The sequence below is a fragment of the Ranitomeya variabilis genome, chromosome 1, assembly GCF_051348905.1.
Source record: "Ranitomeya variabilis isolate aRanVar5 chromosome 1, aRanVar5.hap1, whole genome shotgun sequence".
Classification (NCBI taxonomy): domain Eukaryota; kingdom Metazoa; phylum Chordata; class Amphibia; order Anura; family Dendrobatidae; genus Ranitomeya; species Ranitomeya variabilis.
In genome coordinates this window covers 726569223-726592529 of record NC_135232.1, presented here as the reverse complement: position 1 = coordinate 726592529, position 23307 = coordinate 726569223, and the positions used below count along the sequence as shown (strand labels likewise).

Sequence of the window (23307 nt, the reverse complement as noted above, 5' to 3'; positions counted from 1 at the left end):
TCCCTCATTTTCCCATCACGCCTCTCATTCTCCCCCTCACATCTGTAATTTTCCCTCACATCTCTCATTTTCCCCCTCACACTTCTCATTTTGACCTCACACCTGTCATTTTCCAATCACTCCACTATTTTCCCCTCACTCCTCTCATTTTCCACTCACACTTCTTCACTTTCACCTCACACCTCTCATTTTCACCTCACACCTCTCATTTTCCCCTCACTCCACTATTTTCCCATCATTCCAGTATTTTCCCCTCCTCTCATTTTCCCCTCACTCCTCTCATTTTCCCCTCCCCTCATTTTCCCCTCAGTTATCTTCCCCTCACACCTGCACAGCAACTTCCTGTTATGAGCACAGCGGTGTAATCCATTAGGCTCCTCCCTTTCCCTTGACATCATGCCTCCCAGGAGCAACTCCATTTTAGACATGACGGAGCTAGATGTGGCCTGTGTCTGCCGCGCACTGATACTCTGAAGGCGGCGGCCCGGATTGTAGATCGCAGCGGCTGGGACATTGCAGCCGGTGAGTTTTGCAGGGTGGCTTTCGAGGTGAATGTGTCTTCACCCTTGTGCGCTAACAACGTGAGCCGCGTGGACAGGGCTTTGCGTGTGGAGTGAGTGTGGCTATGCAGAGTGGGTGGGGCTATGTGGAGTGGGCGGGGATTATGTATACATAAACTCAGCTTTATATATTATACAAGCTTTGTTATACTGAGAATGTCCTTTGTTGCCTATAGTAACCAATCAGAGCTCAGATTAATTAACTGTAGCAAAATAGAAGCTGAGCTGTGATTGGTTGCTATTGGCAGCCTGATAAATCCCCAGCCCACAGGAAGCCCTCCCCCCTGGAAGTATATATTAGCTCACACATACATATATAAAAAAGAGTTGTTGGCAAAGCCAGCTTACCGCTTTGAAGAAACCGGAATACATCCAACCTGTGGTTACAGTTCGAACGGAAAACGGATTGGGACAAATCCACACATGTAAAGAAAAACTTTGTTTCTCCAGCGATCAGTCCAATGGTAGAGTAAAATATACCTTTTATTTATCCATTAAAAAGTTCCAGATTTCTTCAGTTACAATATTGCATACATTCAATCCCTTATGGACGACATGTTTCGACACCACATGTGTCTTCCTCCAGGTCCAGCTCACACATACACATAATAGACAGATCATATGACTGGCAGCTGCCGTATTTCCTATATGGTACATTTGTTGCTCTTGTAGTTTGTCTGCTTATTAATCAGATTTTTATTTTTGAAGGATAATACCAGACTTGTGTGTGTTTTAGGGCGAGTTTCATGTGTCAAGTTGTGTGTGTTGAGTTGCGTGTGGCGACATGCATGTAGCAACTTTTGTGAGATGAGTTTTGTGTGGCGACATGCGTGTAGCAACTTTTTGTGTGTCGAGTTGCATGTGACAGGTTAGTGTAGCAAGTTGTGTGCAGCAAGTTTTGCGCACAGCGAGTTTTGCGCATGGCACGTTTTATGTGTGGTGCGTTTTGAGTATGTGCAAGTTTTGTGTGAGGCAACTTTTGCATGTGTTGCAACTTTTCTGCATGTGGCAATTTTTCCGCGTGTGCAAGTTTTGTGTGTGGCGAGTTTTCCATGAGGTGAGTTTTGCACGTGTGGCGAGTTTTGCATGTGGCGAGTTTTGCATGTTGCAAATTTTGCGCGTGGCGAATTTTGAGTGGCGACTTTTGTGTTTCGACTTTTATGTGGTGAGGTTGGTGTATGTGTGGTGAAATGTGTGCTGAGGGTGGTATATGTGTTCAAGCACATGGTAGTGTGTGGCGCATTTTGTGTGTGTGTTCATATCCCCGTGTGTGGTGAGTATCCCATGTCGGGGCCCCACCTTAGCAACTGTACGGTATATACTCTTTGGCGCCATCGTTCTCATTCTTTAAGTCCCCCTTGTTCACATCTGGCAGCTGTCAATTTGCCTCCAACACTTTTCCTTTCAATTTTTCCCCATTATGTAGATAGGGGCAAAATTGTTTCATAAATTGGAAAGCGCAGGATTAAAATTTCGCCTCACAACATAGGCACAAAACTTAAGAGACCACTGAAAATTTTCCGTTTGTCTGATTCTTCTCTTTATAGGTATATTTTTGAGTAAAATGTACCGTATATACTCGAGTATAAGCCGACCCGAGTATAAGCCGACCCCCCCTAATTTTGCCACAAAAAACTGGGAAAACTTAATGACTTGAGTATAAGCCTAGGGTGGAAAATGCGGCAGCTACCGGTAAATTTCAAAAGTAAAAATAGATACCAATAAAAGTAAAATGAATTGAGACATCAGTAGGTTACGTGTTTTTGAATATCCATATTGAATCAGGAGCCCCATATAATGCTCCATAAAGTTTATGATGGGCCCCATAAGATGCTCCATATTAAAATATGCCCCATATAACCCTGCATAAAGGGTAATAAGGGCCCCATAAGATGCTCTATACAGACACTTGCCCCATATAGTGCTGCACAAACGTTATGGCCTTATAAGATGCTGCATACAGTTACTTGCCCCATATGCTGTGGCTGCGATAAAAAAAAAAATCACATACTCACCTCTCCTCGCTCAGGACCCCCCGGCACTTTCAATATTCACCTGCTCCTCGTTCCGGTGCGGCTCTGTCTTCAGCACTGACGTTCAAGCAGAGGGCGCGCACTGACCACGTCACCGCGCCCTCTGACCTGAGCATCACAGCCAGAAGACACGGAAGACAGAGCCGCACCGGAACGTTATGGCCCCATAAGATGCTTCATACAGTCACTTGCCCCTTATAGTGCTGCACAAACGTTATGTGGCCCCATAAGATGCTCCAGTCACTTGCCCCTTATAGTGCTGCACAAACGTTATGGCCCCATAAGATGCTCCATACAGTCACTTGCCCCTTATAGTGCTGCACAAATGTTATGGCCCCATAAGATGCTCCATACAGTCACATACCCCTTATAGTGCTGCACAAACATTATGGCCTTATAAGATGCTGCATACAGTTACTTGCCCCATATGCTGTGGCTGCGATAAAAAAAAATAAAAAATCACATACTCACCTCTCCTCGCTCAGGACCCCCGGCACTTTCAATATTCACCGGTCCTCGTTCCGGTGCTGCTCTGTCTTCAGCACTGATGTTCAAGCAGAGGGCGCGCACTGACCACGTCACCGCGCCCTCTGACCTGAGCGTCACAGCCAGAAGATACTGAAGACAGAGCCGCACCAGAACGAGGAGAGGTGAATATTGTGCCGCGCAGCGCTCTCCCTCCCCGTATACTCACCTGTTCCTGGCGCGGTCCCTGCACGTCCCTGCTTCGCCCGGCGCTGCATCATCTTGCTGTACTGAGCGGTCACCTCCCATAGGGGTGAAGCCGCATATTCATTACTGTAATGAGCGGTACCATGTGACCGCGCAGTACAGGAAGAAGCTGCAGCGCAGGAAGAAGCAGGGACGTGCAGGGACCGCGCCCGGAGTAGGTGAGTATTATTAGACAGCCCCAGCTCCCCCTCCCCTGCCGACCCCTGGGTATGACTCAAGTATAAGCCGAGAGGGGGACTTTCAGCCCAAACAAATGGGCTGAAAATCTCGGCTTATACTAGAGTATATACGGTAAATTGTTCTTTTATTCTATAAACTACTGACAACATGTCTCCGAAGTTCCAAGCAATACATTTTGTATCCATTTTCTGAAAATGTGAAATGGTCAAAATAGCAAAAAATGCATTGCTTGCAGACCTAAAGTAATGCAAAAAAATGCCTCTTGGCATGCTTTCCTCCAGTCTTTCACACTGCTTTTGGGTGACCTTGTACAAAAATTTAAGCAGTTCTTTGTTTGATGGCTTGTGACTATCCATCTTCCTCTTGATTACATTCCAGAGGTTTTCAATGGGGTTCAGGTCTGGATATTGGGCTGCCCATGACAGGGATTTGATGTGGTGGTCCTTCATCCACACCTTGATTGACCTAGCTGTGTGGCATGGCGCATTGTCCTGCTGGAAAAACCAGTCCTCAGAGTTGGGGAACATTGCCTGAGCAGAAGGAATCAACTGGGTTTCCAGTGTAACCTTGTATGCGGCTTGATTCATACATCCTTCGCAAAGATTAACCTGCCCAATTCCAGCCTTGCTGAAGCATCCCCAGATCAACACCTGGTCGTCTAATGCAGTGTTTTTCAACCAGTGTGCCGCGGCACACTAGTGTGCCGCGACACATGGTCGGGTGTGCCGCGGGCAACGGGAGTCAGCTGTTCTCTGTGCCGACTGTCAAGCTGACAGCCGGCACAGAGAAGCTGCAGCGCGCCGGCTCCCGGAGATCAATTGTACTCGCAGACATCTACCAGCTGCGAGTACAATTGAGGCTCTGACTGCCGGGTCAGAGCGACGCCAGAGGCGTGATCAAGTCATGTGATCACGCTGCTGACGTCACTATCCGGCGCGCAGGAGAAAGAAGAGACTTGGTGGTAAGTGCTCCTGTGCTGTGGAGCTGAAGACACCGAAGATTCAGCGTGGGGTGGGTTTATGGGGAGTATGTGGGGGGATTTATTAAGTGTGTGGGGGGATTTATTCAGTGTGTGGGGGGATTTATTCAGTGTGTGGGGGGATTTATTCAGTGTGTGTGGGGGATTTATTCAGTGTGTACGTGGGGGGGGCTGGAATTTATTTAGCATGTGTGGGGCAGGGTGCATTTATTCTGTGGAAGGGGATGGATTTATTCTATCGGAAGGGCAGTGGATATATTCTGTGGGGGTGAGTGGGGAGATGGGGGTGGACACAGTAGCGAGGGGAAAAATGTGTGCTGACAGTACTGGGAGCAACGGTGATGGGATGTGTGAGGACAGTATGGGGAGTCGGGGGAATGTGTGAGGGGGGAATGTGTGAGGAGGAAATATGGAGAGAGCAAAGGGGTATGTTAGCAGGGGGGGGATGTACAGGAGGAGGCTATTAGAAATGTGTGCAGACAGTATGGGGGGATGAAAGTGTGAGTGGACACATAATAGATACTGAGTAGTGTGAGGGTAACAGCCAGGAGGAGACAGTATGCCAAGTAGGAGGAGTGTAATGAAGGGGCACAGTAGAGAGACTGGGCTCTCTATGAGGGACACCGTATGAGAAGGTGCGGCGCGCCCCCACACCGCCGCAGGGCCGAGGGGTACCCGGAGCCGGGCCTCTAGTTCTCAGTCTCGGGGTTGTCACGGTGGCTAGACCCGGTCCGTGGCCCTGTCCGTCAGTGGGGGACGTCCGGTGTAATAGGTGGTAGTAATAGTAGCGATGGAGCGGTGCAGTTGTGGGGTGTAAGTCGCGGTAAATAACGAGGACACCAGGTTGCAGTCTCTTTACCTCTTTACTGGAGATCTCTGAGTCCTCAGTCCAGAACACGGTTCACCAGGCTACGCAAGTCCGGCCGGTCCAATGGCACCTCCAGAGTTCTCCTCTCAGGTGGAAATCTGTGCCTTCCTTCTAGCGCTATGTGTTGTAGTCCTTCCCTGCTGTGCTTACGGAAAGTAACCCCACAACGGTTGTGTCTGTTTCTTAAGTTCCCTCACAACTCGATTTGATGTTCCTCTATAATCCACCCCTTCCCTGTATTCAGGTTGGAATGGCACCCGTTTGTCAGGTAGGCCTGGAGTTCTTCCGGGACCCTAGAGTCGCCCCTCTCCCGCAATTGCCCCCCAAGACTTCATAGGTGATATGTGGTAGACAGCCCGCCTGAGACTGACTGTCCTGCCGCTGTTTGGAGTATGGCTTGAAGCTGTATTCTAATCCACTCCCTCGGCGTTCCGGCCACCGGTATTGCGCCTCAGCAGGGTGCTGCCTCTTTCAACAAAACCCCTGCTGGTATTCTCCTTCTGCTTGATCTCGTTTCTCACTCAGCACAATCTGTCTCGCTTCTAGTCCTTTCCTTGAGTCCCGCCGCTTCCAGGAGCCTGCGCGGACCCGTTACGTTCTTTCAATGCCAAGCCTCTGCCAGGATCCCACCCCTGGCAGAGACCCTACAGTCTCTCCCTTCACAACACCCCCTGCCACAGGGTGTTGCTCCGTTCAATCCCGTCAGCGTTCTCTCTAACTTTCTGCCTGACCCCCAGTTTACCCACTATGGTGGGGAGTGGCCTAATGAATAGCACCCTTAGCTCCCCCCGGAGGCCCAGCTGTGAAACATATTGGTGTCTGTGATACCTGATTGGAGGAACTCCTTCGGTGCCATCGAACGTACCATGGCTCCCCTTAGCGGCGAAGCCACAGTACTGCAACGACCAGAACTCTGGGGCGCTGCACTCCCCCCTGGTTAAACACAGTACTCCGGGACTGGGAAGAAAAACAACAATACAGATTAGTAAACAGACATACAATTTTGTTGAGTGCAAAACAATAAGTATACTTGAACAGGCTTCCCTTTATGGGAGGTGAGGACACTTTTAACGTTACAAACATAGTCAACATTATAAATTACAGGCTATGCATAACTCCTGTTACCCAACCGGGTATTCTACTTAGTGCAAATTTGGGAACAATAAATTAACATTGCCTTTAAGAAACATACACTCTTAGTTTACCAAAGGCCTTCCTATAATCACATTACAGGGTAAGGTAACTTCACATTCTCCTACTTTGAACCTGCAGGACCGCCTGTCCCTATGGCACCAGACCTACTGCCTCTCCTTTCTTTTACAGGACCGCCCTGTTCATCCAGGGCCTACTGCCTTTCTCTACTATACATGGTATAGACATAACATTCCTTTCGTTTAAAGAACTCTGAGCCAGCTCTACTCGGCTCCTTTAAGGACTCACTCTCTAACCCCTACGGGTTCACTCTCTGTCCTTAGTAACAAAGTAACTTTCAATGGGGACGCGGGGTTTACCTTCTATCCTCACCTTCATTATTACTTCGCTTACTTTCAGCTATGCAGATCTCTATCTCTACCCCTACGGGCTCTCTGCATCTTTTCTTTCTGCAAAACATTATTTAGATTTCACATTTCAACAAATTCAACACATATAACTTAGCATGTAAAACAGTTACATTTCTTTTCAAGGCATCATTATGGCATTACTGTTCTGCAACAGTATCTCTCTCAAGTTCAGTTTCTCACATCCCCTTTAAGAGGAGACCAAGTCTTTCTAAGGTAGCTCGTCTTCTCAGCCTACCGGCCCATGCAAAGGTTCCGGTATGGTATCTTCGCAAAGTGTCTTTAACTAGAACCGGTAGGAAAGATATCTTCACAAAGTGTCTTTGGCTCAAACAAATAGGGCAAATATCTTCGCAAAGTGTCTTTGGCTAAAACCAGTAGGGAGCACCTTTAAGAAGGTGCAAACTATTTACAAGGGAAGTTCGAATCATGCACAGTCCATGATTTCTGCAGTTTGTATAACTTTTGTGCAACAACTTCAGAAAAGGAAAACAAACAAAGAGGATCCCGGGTCAACAGAGGGATCCATTAACCCTGGGCGGGTTTAGCAGCAACTTAAAGGAATAAAAGACAAACAGTAACTATTTACATTTTCACAAAGTGACTCTTCTTTCAGAAGTTTCCATGAGGCGCCTCCTGGCGGGCGGACCCCTGCAATCCAGGTTTCAGGTTCACTCCCGCTGCCAGATACACCCCATGGGTTCGGGTCTGTTGCACGACCAGGTCGTGCGCGGCGATCAAGGTCTGTGTTCCCACTTCTCTCTGTGCTGGCACATCCGGAACATTGGTCACTCAAAGGGGGACCTCTTTAGGCACGACAGTGGTGGCGGCGATCGGGTGGCAGATCGCAAGTTCTGTGGTCAGGCAGGTGGGGCCGACCAGGGTGGTTACAGATCGGTCACACGGCGGCACTTTGGCCACAGGGGCTGGTTTCTCTTTCTTGTAGACGTTCAGAGCGAACCACCCCTTTTCCCCAAGGTGCCGGGTGTAGGTAACACTGTCTCCCGGATAGAGGTCTCGATCGGGGTGACCCTCTCTAAGGTGTGACTCGACATCCCGTCGGTTAACAAAGACCTCTGCGTATAGCCCCGGTTCTTTGATGAAGCCCCAGCCTCCTTGGAGTTTAAAGACGGTGATGATGCCCTGCCTGCGCGGGGCCTGGTGAGTGGTGGGGTCCTTACGGGCCCGGTCCTTGACCGCCAAATCTTTTTGATGATAGGCCTCCCGTTTAGCCTGATGTGTTTTCTCTTCCTCTCGCCACCGCTGTTCTAGCTGGATCTGGTATTCCTCCCAGCTTAGGGCCTGTACCATTTCTCCCTTCTGGGTCTCCACCCCGGGGAACCCCATGAGATTGGATCCAGGGTTCACCCAGCGGCACACCGTGCGCTCCGCGCTGACCTCACACGGCAAGGGAGTAGGGGTGATTGGGGCTCGCATACGGTGTTCCATGCCCGTGGCTTCCTCCCATGGTAACAGGCGCTGAAGTCTATGGGTCCCCGGGAGAGGTGGTGCTGCTACGGGACCCACTAACACACCCTCTGCTAGTGGGGTAGGATCGGCGGACTCACCCACTGGTACGATTCCACCTTCCGCGACAGGTCCCGCTGGTTCTTCCGATGTCCGGGAATCCACTGCCGGTCCCACCTGATGCGGGGCCTGGACTCTTACATGCAGTTGGAGGAGCTGGTTATATAAATCCTCCATCTCGGCTCTCAGGAATTTGGTGTTATCCACGGAGGACAAGCTGCTGGGCTCAGCCGGGTAGTCAGGGGAGACTTCCACTTCAACCCCGCTGTCGGGTTCGGAGCTGCTGGCCATAGCGTCCTCCACGTGGGTCGCTTCCTGGTCTTTTTCCCGCTCTCTCCTGCGTGAGCAGTTTCGTTTTCTCTGCCTCCGCCCCCCATTAAGGATTAGGAGGCGGATCTCTGCTGCTGACGGACACGTCCTCACTGCACAGAAATATTTAGTCTGGGCGGCCATTACTGTTCGCGCTCTCCAGCTCGGCTACGCCCACTCCACGCCCCTCTTCTCTTCCTGCGCTCTCCTCAGCGCTGCAATGGCGGCGGATTTTGGCGGCAAATGGCACAGCACAGTCTTTTCAATAAAGTACGGTTCAAGTACAGTAAATCACAGTCTCTAGGCACACATGACCTGATTCTTCAGGCTTAAGTAGATCCTGTTCGTGACGCCAAGTCTGCGGCGCGCCCCCACACCGCCGCAGGGCCGAGGGGTACCCGGAGCCGGGCCTCTAGTTCTCAGTCTCGGGGTTGTCACGGTGGCTAGACCCGGTCCGTGGCCCTGTCCGTCAGTGGGGGACGTCCGGTGTAATAGGTGGTAGTAATAGTAGCGATGGAGCGGTGCAGTTGTGGGGTGTAAGTCGCGGTAAATAACGAGGACACCAGGTTGCAGTCTCTTTACCTCTTTACTGGAGATCTCTGAGTCCTCAGTCCAGAACACGGTTCACCAGGCTACGCAAGTCCGGCCGGTCCAATGGCACCTCCAGAGTTCTCCTCTCAGGTGGAAATCTGTGCCTTCCTTCTAGCGCTATGTGTTGTAGTCCTTCCCTGCTGTGCTTACGGAAAGTAACCCCACAACGGTTGTGTCTGTTTCTTAAGTTCCCTCACAACTCGATTTGATGTTCCTCTATAATCCACCCCTTCCCTGTATTCAGGTTGGAATGGCACCCGTTTGTCAGGTAGGCCTGGAGTTCTTCCGGGACCCTAGAGTCGCCCCTCTCCCGCAATTGCCCCCCAAGACTTCATAGGTGATATGTGGTAGACAGCCCGCCTGAGACTGACTGTCCTGCCGCTGTTTGGAGTATGGCTTGAAGCTGTATTCTAATCCACTCCCTCGGCGGTCCGGCCACCGGTATTGCGCCTCAGCAGGGTGCTGCCTCTTTCAACAAAACCCCTGCTGGTATTCTCCTTCTGCTTGATCTCGTTTCTCACTCAGCACAATCTGTCTCGCTTCTAGTCCTTTCCTTGAGTCCCGCCGCTTCCAGGAGCCTGCGCGGACCCGTTACGTTCTTTCAATGCCAAGCCTCTGCCAGGATCCCACCCCTGGCAGAGACCCTACAGTCTCTCCCTTCACAACACCCCCTGCCACAGGGTGTTGCTCCGTTCAATCCCGTCAGCGTTCTCTCTAACTTTCTGCCTGACCCCCAGTTTACCCACTATGGTGGGGAGTGGCCTAATGAATAGCACCCTTAGCTCCCCCCGGAGGCCCAGCTGTGAAACATATTGGTGTCTGTGATACCTGATTGGAGGAACTCCTTCGGTGCCATCGAACGTACCATGGCTCCCCTTAGCGGCGAAGCCACAGTACTGCAACGACCAGAACTCTGGGGCGCTGCAAAGGCAGTGTGAAGTATGGAAAAGAGAGAGAGGGTAGTGTGGATGGCATGTACCATAAGAGGGACAGTGAGGGTCATATTATGTGCTGGGAATAAAGTGAGGGGCAATTATTTACTCAGAGGCTCAGCCTAGGGCAGATATTGTTATTCCGGAGCATTATAATAACACTGCTATCTTTAAGGGTGTTGTGTCGGGATGTGCTGCAGAAGACAGGAGAAGATGGAAGTCTGCAGAAACGAGCTCTGCCGGTGGATGAGAAGAGTCATCATGGCATCTGGACAAGGTGAAGATGAAAAGAAAGAGGCGACTCCACAAACAATGTCATCTATCAGGTACCTGGATGTAAATGTGTTTTTTTTGTGATACTAATTCTCATTTTTATTTGTTAGGAACATTAAAGGGGATGTCCAAGGTTGTGATGAGTCTGCAGTCATACTATGTGACTGCAGACTTCTGAATTCTCACAGTGCACACTGCTATCATAATTCTCTGATGTTGGTGATTTACATACATGCGGTCACGTGCTGACTAGACATGTGTGGCCTCATTCAATGAAAATGAATTGACTGAGGCCGGACACGTCTAGTTAGAATGTGACCAGAAGTATCCAAATCACATACTTGTGCTGTCATGACCGTCCACTCTGGCCACCGGCAAGGGAGAATCCTGAAAGTGTGCAGTGCTTGCGCTGTGAGAATTCAAAAGCCTGCAGTCACATAGAATGACTGCAGACTTTCATCTCAAACCTGGACGCACCATTTTGTGCCATTTTGGTTGGTGGTGTGCCTCGGGATTTTTTAAGTATAAAAAATGTGCAGCGCCCCAGAGTCCTGGTCGTTGCAGTACTGTGGCTCCGCCACTAAGGGGAGCCATGGTACGTTCGATGGCACTGAAGGAGTTCCTCCAATCAGGTATCACAGACACCAATATGTTTCACAGCAGGGCCTCCGGGGGGAGCTAAGGGTGCTATTCATTAGGCCACTCCCCACCATAGTGGGTAAACTGGGGGTCAGGCAGGAAGTTAGAGAGAACGCTGACGGGATTGAACGGAGCAACACCCTGTGGCAGGGGGTGTTGTGAATGGAGAGACTGTAGGGTCTCTGCCAGGGGTGGGATCCTGGCAGAGGCTTGGCATTGAAAGAACGTAACGGGTCCGCGCAGGCTCCTGGAAGCGGCGGGACTCAAGGAAAGGACTAGAAGCGAGACAGATTGTGCTGAGTGAGAAACGAGATCAAGCAGAAGGAGAATACCAGCAGGGGTTGTGCTGAAAGAGGCAGCACCTTGCTGAGGCGCAATACCGGTGGCCGGAACGCCGAGGGAGTGGATTAGAATACAGCTTTAAGCCATACTCCAAACAGCGGCAGGACAGTCGGTCTCAGGCGGGCTGTCTACCACATATCACCTATGAAGTCTTGGGGGGCAATTGCGGGAGAGGGGCGTCTCTAGGGTCCCGGAAGAACTCCAGGCCTACCTGACAAACGGGTGCCATTCCAACCTGAATACAGGGAAGGGGTGGATTACAGAGGAACATCAAATCGAGTTGTGAGGGAACTTAAGAAACAGACACAACCGTTGTGGGGTCACTTTCCGTGAGCACAGCAGGGAAGGACTACAACACATAGCGCTAAGAAGGAAGGCACAGATTTCCACCTGAGAGGAGAACTCTGGAGGTGCCATTGGACCGGCCGGACTTGCGTAGCCTGGTGAACCGTGTTCTGGACTGAGGACTCAGAGATCTCCAGTAAAGAGGTAAAGAGACTGCAACCTGGTGTCCTCATTATTTACCGCGACTTACACCCCACAACCGCACCGCTACATCGTTACCATTACTACCACCTATTACACCGGACGTCCCCCACTGACGGACAGGGCCACGGACCGGGCCTAGCCACCGTGACAACCCCGAGACTGAGACCCAGAGGCCCGGCTCCGGGTACCCCTCGGCCCTGCGGCGGTGTGGGGGCGCTCCAACTTGGCGTCACGAACAGGATCTACTTAAGCCTGAAGAATCAGGTCATGTGTGCCTAGAGACTGTGATTTACTGTACTTTATTGCAAGATTGTGCTGCGCCATTAGCCGCCAAAAGTTCCCGCCAAAAGGCGCCGCCATTGCTACACCCAAGGGGAAGGAGAGCGTGTTATGGGCGGAGACTCCCAGTGTGGCGCGAGAAATGGCTACCGCCCCCTGCACTTCTGGCTGCAGAGGAATGACCTGCCCCAAAGCAGAAGAGAAACACCCCTTGATATGCAACGGCGAGAGGCTGGTGACGGAGAAGCCCGACCTCAGAGAAATGGCGGAGTTAGGTGCATGCACTGCCAGCGACTATCAGGCAGCGATGATGAACGGCGAGTGCCTGAGCGAGGAAGAAGTGGTTCCGGCCTGCCCTTCTTCACCGGAGACGGACCGGAAGCCTGCGGATCCGACAGCGGAGCTATGTCCACCAATCCCGACCTTGGAGTTAGAGGAGGAGGAACCACTGCAAGCGGAGCGGAATCCGAGCATCCCATTGGCGGGGCCCCGGTCCGGGCTGCAGCCGATTCCAGCGTCCTTGTTAACGGACCGGAGCGACACCGATGGAACCACATTAGGCGCAGGTATGGCCGACGCCCCTGCTCCCCTTCACGAGCCCGCTTCCATGGCCCACCTCCATCGCAGTAGGGAGCGACTTATCTCGGCAGGGCTAATGGTGCTATCCCCCGACGACCTGGGGAGGATGGTGCCACCGCTGTCGACTGGAGTGGGGGAGCCTGTAGATGTGAGCTTAGATGGAGTGGTTCTTCGGTGGGACACCCCTTGGTTTAGAGCAGATGGATCCCGGGAGAACGGGTCCACTCTTGCGGTGCTTACATGGGAACAATATAGACAGTGCTTGATTCTGCAGTGGAAAGGACGGAGAGGAGCTGAGTCGATGGGCCCACCGAAAGTACAACAACCCCCCCTGGCATGGGATGACAGAGACGCGGTAAGGCGAGGCACTGTGTTGGCCTACCATGTAAAAAGGGGGTGGGGCCTCATACACGAGCCGGGACTGGATACTGATGTTTTCGTTGCGCATTGTAACGTGAGGGCTCCTTGTTGTGGCCGAAGCAGAGAACCGTTACAAAAGGGGGATCCAGTGACCTACAGCCGCCACTTGAACCCGCTGGGGTGGTATGCACGGAATGTTCGGCGGTGTATGTCTGGGCCTGCGGCACCTGCAGCCCCAGACCTGGTCCCGGGAGCGCCTGAACTTGTCACCATCGCAACGGTACGCCTAGTGGCAGCCCCGGAGTTGGCCAGTCGAGTCCATCTGCATGTTCGAACCGAGGACACTGGTGCTGCAGTGGCCGGGGGCCGGGAGCCCCAGCCACCGGAAGAAGAATAAACCTCGATACCATGAAAAATGTAAATAGTTACTGTTTGTTCTTTTAAGTTGCTGCTAAACCCGTCCAGGGTTAATGGATCCCTCTGTTGACCCGGGATCCCCTTTGTTTGTTTTCCTTTTTCTGAAGTTTTTGCACAAAGTTTAAAGAACTGCAGAAATCATGAACTGCGCATGATTCAAACTTTCCCTTGTAAATAGTTTGCACCTTCTTAAAGGTGCTCCCTACTGGTTTTAGCCAAAGACACTTTGCGAAGATATTTGCCCTATTTGTTTGAGCCAAAGACACTTTGTGAAGATATCTTTCCTACCGGTTCTAGTTAAAGACACTTTGCGAAGATACCATACCGGAACCTTTGCATGGGCCGGTAGGCTGAGGAGACGAGCTACCTTAGAAAGACTTGGTCTCCTCTTAAAGGGGATGTGAGAAACTGAACTTGAGAGAGATACTGTTGCAGAACAGTAATGCTATAATGATGCCTTGAAAAGAAATGTAACTGTTTTACATGCTAAGTTAAATGTGTTCAATTTGTTTGAAATGTGAAATCTGAATAATGTTTTGCAGAAAGAAAAGATGCAGAGAGCCCGTAGGGGTAGATATAGAGATCTGCATAGTTGAAAGTAAAAGAAGTAATGATGAAGGTGAGGATAGAAGGTAAACCCTGCGTCCCCATAGAAAGTTACTTTGTTGCTAAGGACAGAAAGCGAACCCGTAGGGGTTAGAGAGTGAGTCCTTAAAGGAGCCGAGTAGAGCTGGCTCAGAGTTCTTTAAATGAAAGGAATGTTATGTCTATACTATGTATAGTAGCGAAAGGCAGTAGGCCCTGGCTGAACGGGGCGGTCCTGTAAAAGAAAGGAGAGGCAGTAGGTCTGGTGCCATAGGGACAGGCGGTCCTGCAGGTTCAAAGTAGGAGAATGTGAAGTTACCCTACCCTGTAATGTGATTATAGGAAGGCCTTTGGTAAACTAAGAGTGTATGTTTCTTAAAGGCAATGTTAATTTATTGTTCCAGTATTTGCACTAAGTAGAATACCCGGTTGGGTAACAGGAGTTATGTATAGCCTGTAATTTATAAAGTTGACTATGTTTGTAACGTTAAAAGTGTCCTCACCTCCCATAAAGGGAAGCCTGTTCAAGTATGCTTATTGTTTTGCACTCAACAAAATTGTATGTCTTTTTGCTAATCTGTATTGTTGTTTTTCTTCCCAGTCCCGGAGTACTGTGTTTAACCAGGGGGGAGTGCAGCGCCCCAGAGTCCTGGTCGTTGCAGTACTGTGGCTCCGCCACTAAGGGGAGCCATGGTACGTTCGATGGCACTGAAGGAGTTCCTCCAATCAGGTATCACAGACACCAATATGTTTCACAGCAGGGCCTCCGGGGGGAGCTAAGGGTGCTATTCATTAGGCCACTCCCCACCATAGTGGGTAAACTGGGGGTCAGGCAGGAAGTTAGAGAGAACGCTGACGGGATTGAACGGAGCAACACCCTGTGGCAGGGGGTGTTGTGAAGGGAGAGACTGTAGGGTCTCTGCCAGGGGTGGGATCCTGGCAGAGGCTTGGCATTGAAAGAACGTAACGGGTCCGCGCAGGCTCCTGGAAGCGGCGGGACTCAAGGAAAGGACTAGAAGCGAGACAGATTGTGCTGAGTGAGAAACGAGATCAAGCAGAAGGAGAATACCAGCAGGGGTTGTGCTGAAAGAGGCAGCACCTTGCTGAGGCGCAATACCGGTGGCCGGAACGCCGAGGGAGTGGATTAGAATACAGCTTTAAGCCATACTCCAAACAGCGGCAGGACAGTCGGTCTCAGGCGGGCTGTCTACCACATATCACCTATGAAGTCTTGGGGGGCAATTGCGGGAGAGGGGCGTCTCTAGGGTCCCGGAAGAACTCCAGGCCTACCTGACAAACGGGTGCCATTCCAACCTGAATACAGGGAAGGGGTGGATTACAGAGGAACATCAAATCGAGTTGTGAGGGAACTTAAGAAACAGACACAACCGTTGTGGGGTCACTTTCCGTGAGCACAGCAGGGAAGGACTACAACACATAGCGCTAAGAAGGAAGGCACAGATTTCCACCTGAGAGGAGAACTCTGGAGGTGCCATTGGACCGGCCGGACTTGCGTAGCCTGGTGAACCGTGTTCTGGACTGAGGACTCAGAGATCTCCAGTAAAGAGGTAAAGAGACTGCAACCTGGTGTCCTCATTATTTACCGCGACTTACACCCCACAACCGCACCGCTACATCGTTACCATTACTACCACCTATTACACCGGACGTCCCCCACTGACGGACAGGGCCACGGACCGGGCCTAGCCACCGTGACAACCCCGAGACTGAGACCCAGAGGCCCGGCTCCGGGTACCCCTCGGCCCTGCGGCGGTGTGGGGGCGCTCCAACTGTGCCGCGGCTCAAAAAAGGTTGAAAATCACTGGTCTAATGGTTAGACGGAGACCTGGAGAGACGTACAAGCCATAGTGTCATGCACCCACTGTGAAATTACTTGTTTTGTGGAGATTTTTGTTCCCTGTCTTTTTAAAAGTTTTCATTTATTGATGGCAAGATGACTGAATGGGCAAACACTGCAAATGAGGTTCAATGTAGATAAATGTAAAGTAATGCACCTAGGATGGAGTAATCATATTGCTGCATATGCAGTAGATGGGAGAATACTCGGGATACAGAACAGAAGAAGGACGGGGTATTCTGGTTACAAGTAAGCTGAGCAGCAGCACTCAATGTCAAGCAGCAGCCGCAAAAGCAAATAAGATTTTAGGATGTCTAAAAAGAGAGATAAAATCCCTCGATCCCAACATATTATTACCCTTTATAAATCACTGGTGAAGCCACATTTAGAATATGGGATCCAGGTTTGGGCTCCACATTTTAAAAAGGATATACAGAAGTTAGAATTGGTTCAACAATGGGCAACTAGATTATTACACGGGATGGAGACCTCTCCTATATTACAATGGATGGAGACCTCTCCTATATTACAAGGGATGGGGGCCTCTCCTATATTACACGGGATGGAGACCTCTCCTATATTACAATGGATGGAGACCTCTCCTATATTACAAGGGATGGGGGCCTCTCCTATATTACAAGGGATGGAGACCTCTCCTATATTACAATGGATGGAGACCTCTCCTATATTACAAGGGATGGGGGCCTCTCCTATATTACAAGGGATGGAGACCTCTCCTATATTACAAGGGATGGGGGCCTCTCCTATATTACAATGGATGGAGGCCTCTCCTATATTACAAGGGATGGAGACCTCTCCTATATTACAATGGATGGAGACCTCTCCTATATTATAAGGGATGGGGGCTTCTCCTATATTACACGAGATGGAGACCTCTCCTATATTACAAGGGATGGGGGCCTCTCCTATATTACACGGGATGGGGGCCTCTCATATGATGAGCAGATAGAAAAGTTGGGTTTTTTAGCTTAGACTAGGGAGCACTCATTACGTGGGAAGAAACGTGATTCCGACAGCTAAAAAGGAAACGATTCTTTACAGTTAGAGCAGTCAGACTGTGGAATGCCGACAAGAGGTAGTAATGGCCAACACTAGAACAGCTTTTAAAAAAGGGCCGGACGATTTCCTTGATACACATAACATTGAAGGTTATACGTAGCTAAATTATTGATAAAATGTACAATTGATGGAGAAAGGTTGAACTTGATGGACCTAGGTCTTTATTCCACCTACGTAACTATGTAACTATATGTGATAAAATTTGTTTCATCATTGAGTTGGAATTGCATCTCATCTAATGGTGTTTTACAAACCCATTGATGTAATATACAGACAGATCAAGTTCATCAGAATGGGAGCTGCTCTCTGTTTTCACTTCCATATGATGTCTTTATGTTCCAGTAGGCCACACAGACCATCTAAATAACAAACACATGTCCCTCTGCAGCCAACACTAGGGGGAGCATAAGAGCCCATTTTAGACTGTTTATACATTGAACACAGTAGCAACACACTATACAGGGAGCTCCCCTTAGTGGTGGCTGCACGCAGAATCTTATATATTTATGCATACAGGGAACTCCTCCTAGTGGTGGCTGCAGACAGAATCTTATCATGTATTTCTGTATACAGGAAGCTCCCTCTAGTATTGGCAGCAGGCATAACCTTATCATGTATCTCTGTATACAGGGAGCTCCCCCTAGAGGTGGCTGCAGACAGAATCTTATCATGTATCTCTGTATACAGGGAGCTCCCCCTAGTGATTGCAGGCAGGATCTGATCATGTATCTCTGTATACAGGGAGCTCCCCCTAGTGGTGGCTGCAGACAGAATCTTATCATGTATCTCTGTATACAGGGAGCTCCCCCTAGTGATTGCAGACAGGATCTTATCATGTATCTCTGTATACAGGGAGCTCCCCCTAGTGTTGACTGCAGACAGGATCTTATCATGAATCTCTGAATACACGGAGCTTCCCCTAGTATTGGCTGCAGGCATAACCTCATCATGTATCTCTGCATACAGGGGGGCATCTCCCCCTAGTGGTGGCTACAGACAGAATCTTATGTATCTCTGTATACAGGGAGCTCCCCCTAGTGGTGGCTACAGACAGAATCTTATGTATCTCTGTATACAGTGAGCTCCCCATAGTGGTGGCTGCAGGCAGAATGTTATATTTTTATGTATACAGGGAGATCCCCCTAGTGGTGGCTGCAGACAGAATCTTATATATTTATGTATACAGGGAGCTCCCCCTAGTGATGGCTGCAGGCAGGATCCTATCATGTATCTCTGTATACAGGGAGCTCCCCCTACTGGTGACTGCAGACAGAATCTTATCATGTATATACGAGGTGATCCCCCTAGTGGTGGCTGCAGACAGGATCTTATCATGTATCTTTGTATACAGGCAGCTCCCCCTAGTGGCTGCTGCAGGCAGAATCTTATCAGGTATCTCTGCATGCAAGGAGCTCCCCCTAGTGGTGGTTGCAGACATAATCTTATCATGTATCTCTGTACACAGAGAGCTCCCCCTAGTGAATGCAGGCAGGATCTTATCATGTATCTCTGTATAGAGGGAGCTCCCCCTAGTGGTGATTGCAGACAGGATCTTATCATGAATCTCTGAATACAGAGAGCTCCCCCTAGTATTGGCTGCAGACATAACAGTATCATGTATCTCTGTATACAGGGGGCATCTCCCGCTAGTGGTGGCTGCAGACAGAATCTTATGTATCTCTATATACAGGGAGCTCCCCCTAGTGGTGGCTGCAGGTGGAATGTTATCATATAGTTATGTATACAGGGAGCTCCCCCTAGTGGTGGCTGCAGACAGAACCTTATCATGTATCTCTGTATACAGGGGAACCCCCCCTAGTGGTGGCTGCAGACGGAATCTTATCATGTATCTCTGTATACAGGGAGCCCCCTTGTGGTGGCTGCAAACAGAATCTTATGTATCTCTGCATACAGGGAGCTCCCCCTAGTGTGGCTGCAGACAAGATCTTATGTATATCTGTATACGGGGGGCATCTCCCACTAGAGGTGGCTGCAGACAGAATCTTATCATGTATCTCTGTATACAGGGAGCCCCCTAGTGGAGGCTGCAGACAGAATCGTATGTATCTCTGTATACAGGGAGCTCCTCCTAGCTTGGTGGCTGCAGACAGGATCTTATCATGTATTTCTGTATACAGGGAGCTTTCCCTAGTGGTGGCTGCAGACAAGATCTTATCATGTATCTCTGTATACAGGGAGTTCCCCCTAATGGTGGCTACAGACAGAACCCTATTTATCTCTATACATGGGGCTCCCCCTAGTGTTGGTTGCAGACAGAATCTTATCCTGTATCTCTATATACAGGGAGCTCCCCTAGAGGTGGCTGCAGACAGAATCTTATCATGTATCTCTGTATACAGGGAGCTCCCCCTAGTGGTGGTTGCAGACATAATCTTATGTATCTCTGTATACAGGGAGCCCCCCTAGTGGTGGCTGCAGACAGAATCTTATGTATCTCTGCATACAGGGAGCTCCCCCTAGTGGTGGCTGCAGACAGGATCTTATCATGTATCTCTGTATACAGGGAACTCCCCCTAGTGGTGACTGCAGGCAGTATCTGATCATGTATCTCAGTATACAGGGAGCTCCTCCTAGTGTGATGGCTGCAGACAGGATCTTATCAAGTATATCTTTATACAGGGAGCTCCCCCTAGTGATGGCTGCAGACAGGATCTTATCAAGTATATCTTTATACAGGGAGCTCCCCCTAGTGGTGACTGCAGACAGGATCTTATCATGTATCTCTGTATACAGGGAGCTCCCCCTAGTGGTGGCTGCAGACAAGATCTTTTCATGTATCTCTGTATACAGGGAGCTCTCCCTAGTGGTGGCTACAGACAAGAGCTTATCAAGTATCTCTGTATACAGGGAGCTGTCCATAGTGGTGGCTACAGACCGGATCTTATTATTATTATTATTATTATTTATTGTTATAGCGCCATTTATTCCATGGCGCTTTACAAGTGAGGAGGGGTATACATAATAAAAACAAGTACAATAATCTTGAACAATACAAGTCATAACTGGTACAGGAGGAGTGAGGACCCTGCCCGCGAGGGCTCACAATCTTATCATGTATCTCTGTATATAGGGAGTTCCCCCTAGTGGTGACTGCAGACAGGATCTTATCATGTATCTCTGTATACAGGGAGCTCCACCTAGTGGTGTCTGCAGACAGGATATTATCATGTATCTCTGTATACAGGGAGCTCCACCTAGTGGTGGCTGCAGACAGGATCTTATCAGGTATCTCTGTATACAGGGAGCTCCCCCTAGTGGTGACTGCAGAACGGATCTTATAATGTATATCTGTATACAAGGTGCTTCCCCAGTGGTGGCTGCAGACAGGACCTTATCATGTATCTCTGTATATAGGGAGCTGTCCCTAGTGGTGGCTGCAGACAGAATCTTATAATGTATCGCTGTATAGAGGAAGCTCCCCCTAGTGGTGACTGCAGACAGGATTTTATCATGCATCTCTGTATACAGGGAGCTCCCCCTAGTGGTAGCGGCAGACAGAAACTTATCTCTGTATATATAATGGGAGCTTATTATTGCCAATAAAGGGCAGATAGTGTACAGTATTACTTGTTAAGGGGAACCCAGGTAGCATTATTATTATGGTAATGTGGACATTATTACCTTAAAATGGGTACATTTTGGGGGAGGATGGTGTTAGAAAAGTGAGGAGCCAAAGAGGTATGAACTGCAATGTCTGCAGATACAAATCATGGCTGGATGAAGTTGTCATGGTGGTCTGGGTCAGATGGAGAAGACATGAAAAGTTAATATCAATCAAAGAAGATGTCACCTGTGATTACTGGTACTTTATTAGGGTCTCCAGAATTGGGGTCTATTATTATATGGTCACTGAGGGGTGGTGATATTGTTTTTTGTGCAGAGATTGTAATTCACAGTAGCATAGTAATATTACTGAGACACTATGTGGTGGTCATGGTGTGGCGGTGTGGCACCCCATGAGTCCGGTTGCCACAAGGGCATTCCCTTCCTCATTGCGGGGTGATGTCATGCCTAGATGTAAAGAGGGATCCCCTTAGCAGGTATCACAAACATACAACACCTTCCTGACTCCGTACCAGAAGGGGGAGCTCTAAACCCGGTTTCAGGGTAGCTTCCCTATAAGTTCTGCTCTGGAGGCAGGGTTAGAGAGTTCAGTGTGAGACCATGAAGGGAGAGGAAGCATGTGAGGAGAGCCTGGGAGTGGACCTGTGACTGAGCTCTTCCCAGGATTAAGTGCAAAAGGAACCGGACACCGGAGTCCGTGGTTGCACGGGTACTAAAGGCCCAGCAACTAGAAACAGTGTGCAGGAGATTGCAGGTCTCCTGGTCCATCTGACACCTGGAGGCACCACAGCAGGGCAGGAGTCTGGGGCTGCCAGTGAGAAGACAGTGCCCATGAAAGGTTCATGCTGTCAACCATACGGGTTAGAAGTAACAGACACTGAGCGGAACTTGTGCAGAGCTTCAGGCAGCAAGGAACAGAAAATTCAGCGCAAAAGGAAGGCCTCCAAACCCACCTGGCTAGGTGGATCCCAAGTTACTTCCAAGCTGCTCGGACCCCAGCAGCACCTGTTACCAGTGCCCCAGACTACACCTGCAATTCACCAGTAAAAGGAAAAGGAAACCGCAATCCTTGTGTCCTCCAATCATTTCCTGCACCCCACAGTCAATTATCCCTTGCCAACTGTACCGGTAGCCCTGGGGACTAAGCTCTACCTGTGGGGAGCTATACCAACTTTGCTGCAACACCATTAGCCCCAGTGGTCCCCTTTAAGCAGCGTCATCCATCCCTGGCCGAGTATCACAGGTGGAGTCACGAACAATTCCCCATAGACTTTATCTTCCAACACACTTCATCCCTTTTTATTGGACTCTCAGGGCCACGGACCGGGTCACCGCTCCTGTGACCACCCCTTCAAGTACCGCTGGACCTGGCCCGAGTACCCCACGGTCCTAGCGGGCGCTCCAGCAGCATTATTTGGACTCTGTTTTGTGCCATCTTTAGTAATATTGGTCTCTGTATAGTTATTTCTTTGGGGTGAGGGGTGGGTATTCGACTATTTAGATTTTTGTCTACAGGCGCCTCCCCATTGAGCCATGTCAGACAGGGGTGAGACCTGAGATGATAACCGACAACCTGAACATGTAAAACAACAGACACGGATCCAGGTTTCTGTCACTTTGAAGCCCTGCCATGTTGGCACAGGGCACGCCACCACCTAAACCTGCAAAGGATTAGATTTGATCCTCTCTCCCCTGTAGGTGTGCTCCAGAAATCTGCAACACAATGTTATAAATCAAAATATGACAGCTACAAGCCCCATGACTGAGGTCAGAGAATGGGAGCGCCATACCAGGCCCATTTCCAAGGACCGAAAACTGGGTGCAAGGTACTAAAAAATGGACGATAATTCTGAGGCCAATTGAATGCGACTTGTATGGATCAAAATGTGGGCTCCATAATTCTGGTGATCCCAGTAGGGACGTTGTGAGCTGGACTGCAATTGCAAGGGGGTGCCATTAAGGATTGGGGTTGGGACTCGGGCAGTGCCAGATGGGTCAGGAGGGCGATGTCCCAAAATCCAAGATCTGCAGCATTTTCGAAGCTATGGTGAGATCCAACGTTTTACAGTAGATGGATGTCTCCATGGTACGAGGGCTGCATGAGTTTTGCAACGGATGGACAGCCACAGATTGAAGACCACTGGCTCAGAGGTTGCCCACTTCAACTTTGCTGTGGACCCTGCCTTCTCCACGTCGGCCCCTGACTGACTCCCACAGTTTCTCTAATTTCTGGAGAATTGTGTCACATATTTGCTTTTCTCTTAATCTGATTTCTTAGTAATTCACCTCTTCTTCCACCCCACACCCTTCGCTTTCCCTCCTTTCTCACGTTATTGAATTTCTTGAGGTTCCTTATTGCAGCGTTTTATTTTCTTCTGTGTTTACTTCGAGGGAGGGAGACTCGAAAAATGAGACTTGGCAATAAAACAATGTTTGCTTAAATGTTTCCCATCGTCAGTCAATAAATAGAGGGATTTATAGAACGCAGATATCAGAATCAGACACCGTGGCTCTGAAGTTACAGGTGAGCATTATGCCTCCCGATGCCCAT

At 49.6% G+C, this 23307-nt stretch overlaps 1 protein-coding gene across 2 annotated transcripts in view; it reads left to right on the top strand.

The window, feature by feature from the left end:
- The first annotated feature begins 377 nt into the window (after nucleotides 1–377).
- LOC143781701 (serpin A3-3-like) overlaps nucleotides 378–23307 on the top strand; it is a 69306-nt gene continuing 46376 nt past the window's right edge. Inside the window, exon 1 of one of the 2 annotated variants that reach the window (XM_077268453.1) lies at nucleotides 378–522. The gene's annotated coding sequence lies outside the window, so the exon portion shown is untranslated. Of the gene's footprint in view, nucleotides 523–23151; nucleotides 23281–23307 lie in introns of those variants that run through there. The other variant, XM_077268446.1, reaches the window with a different exon arrangement.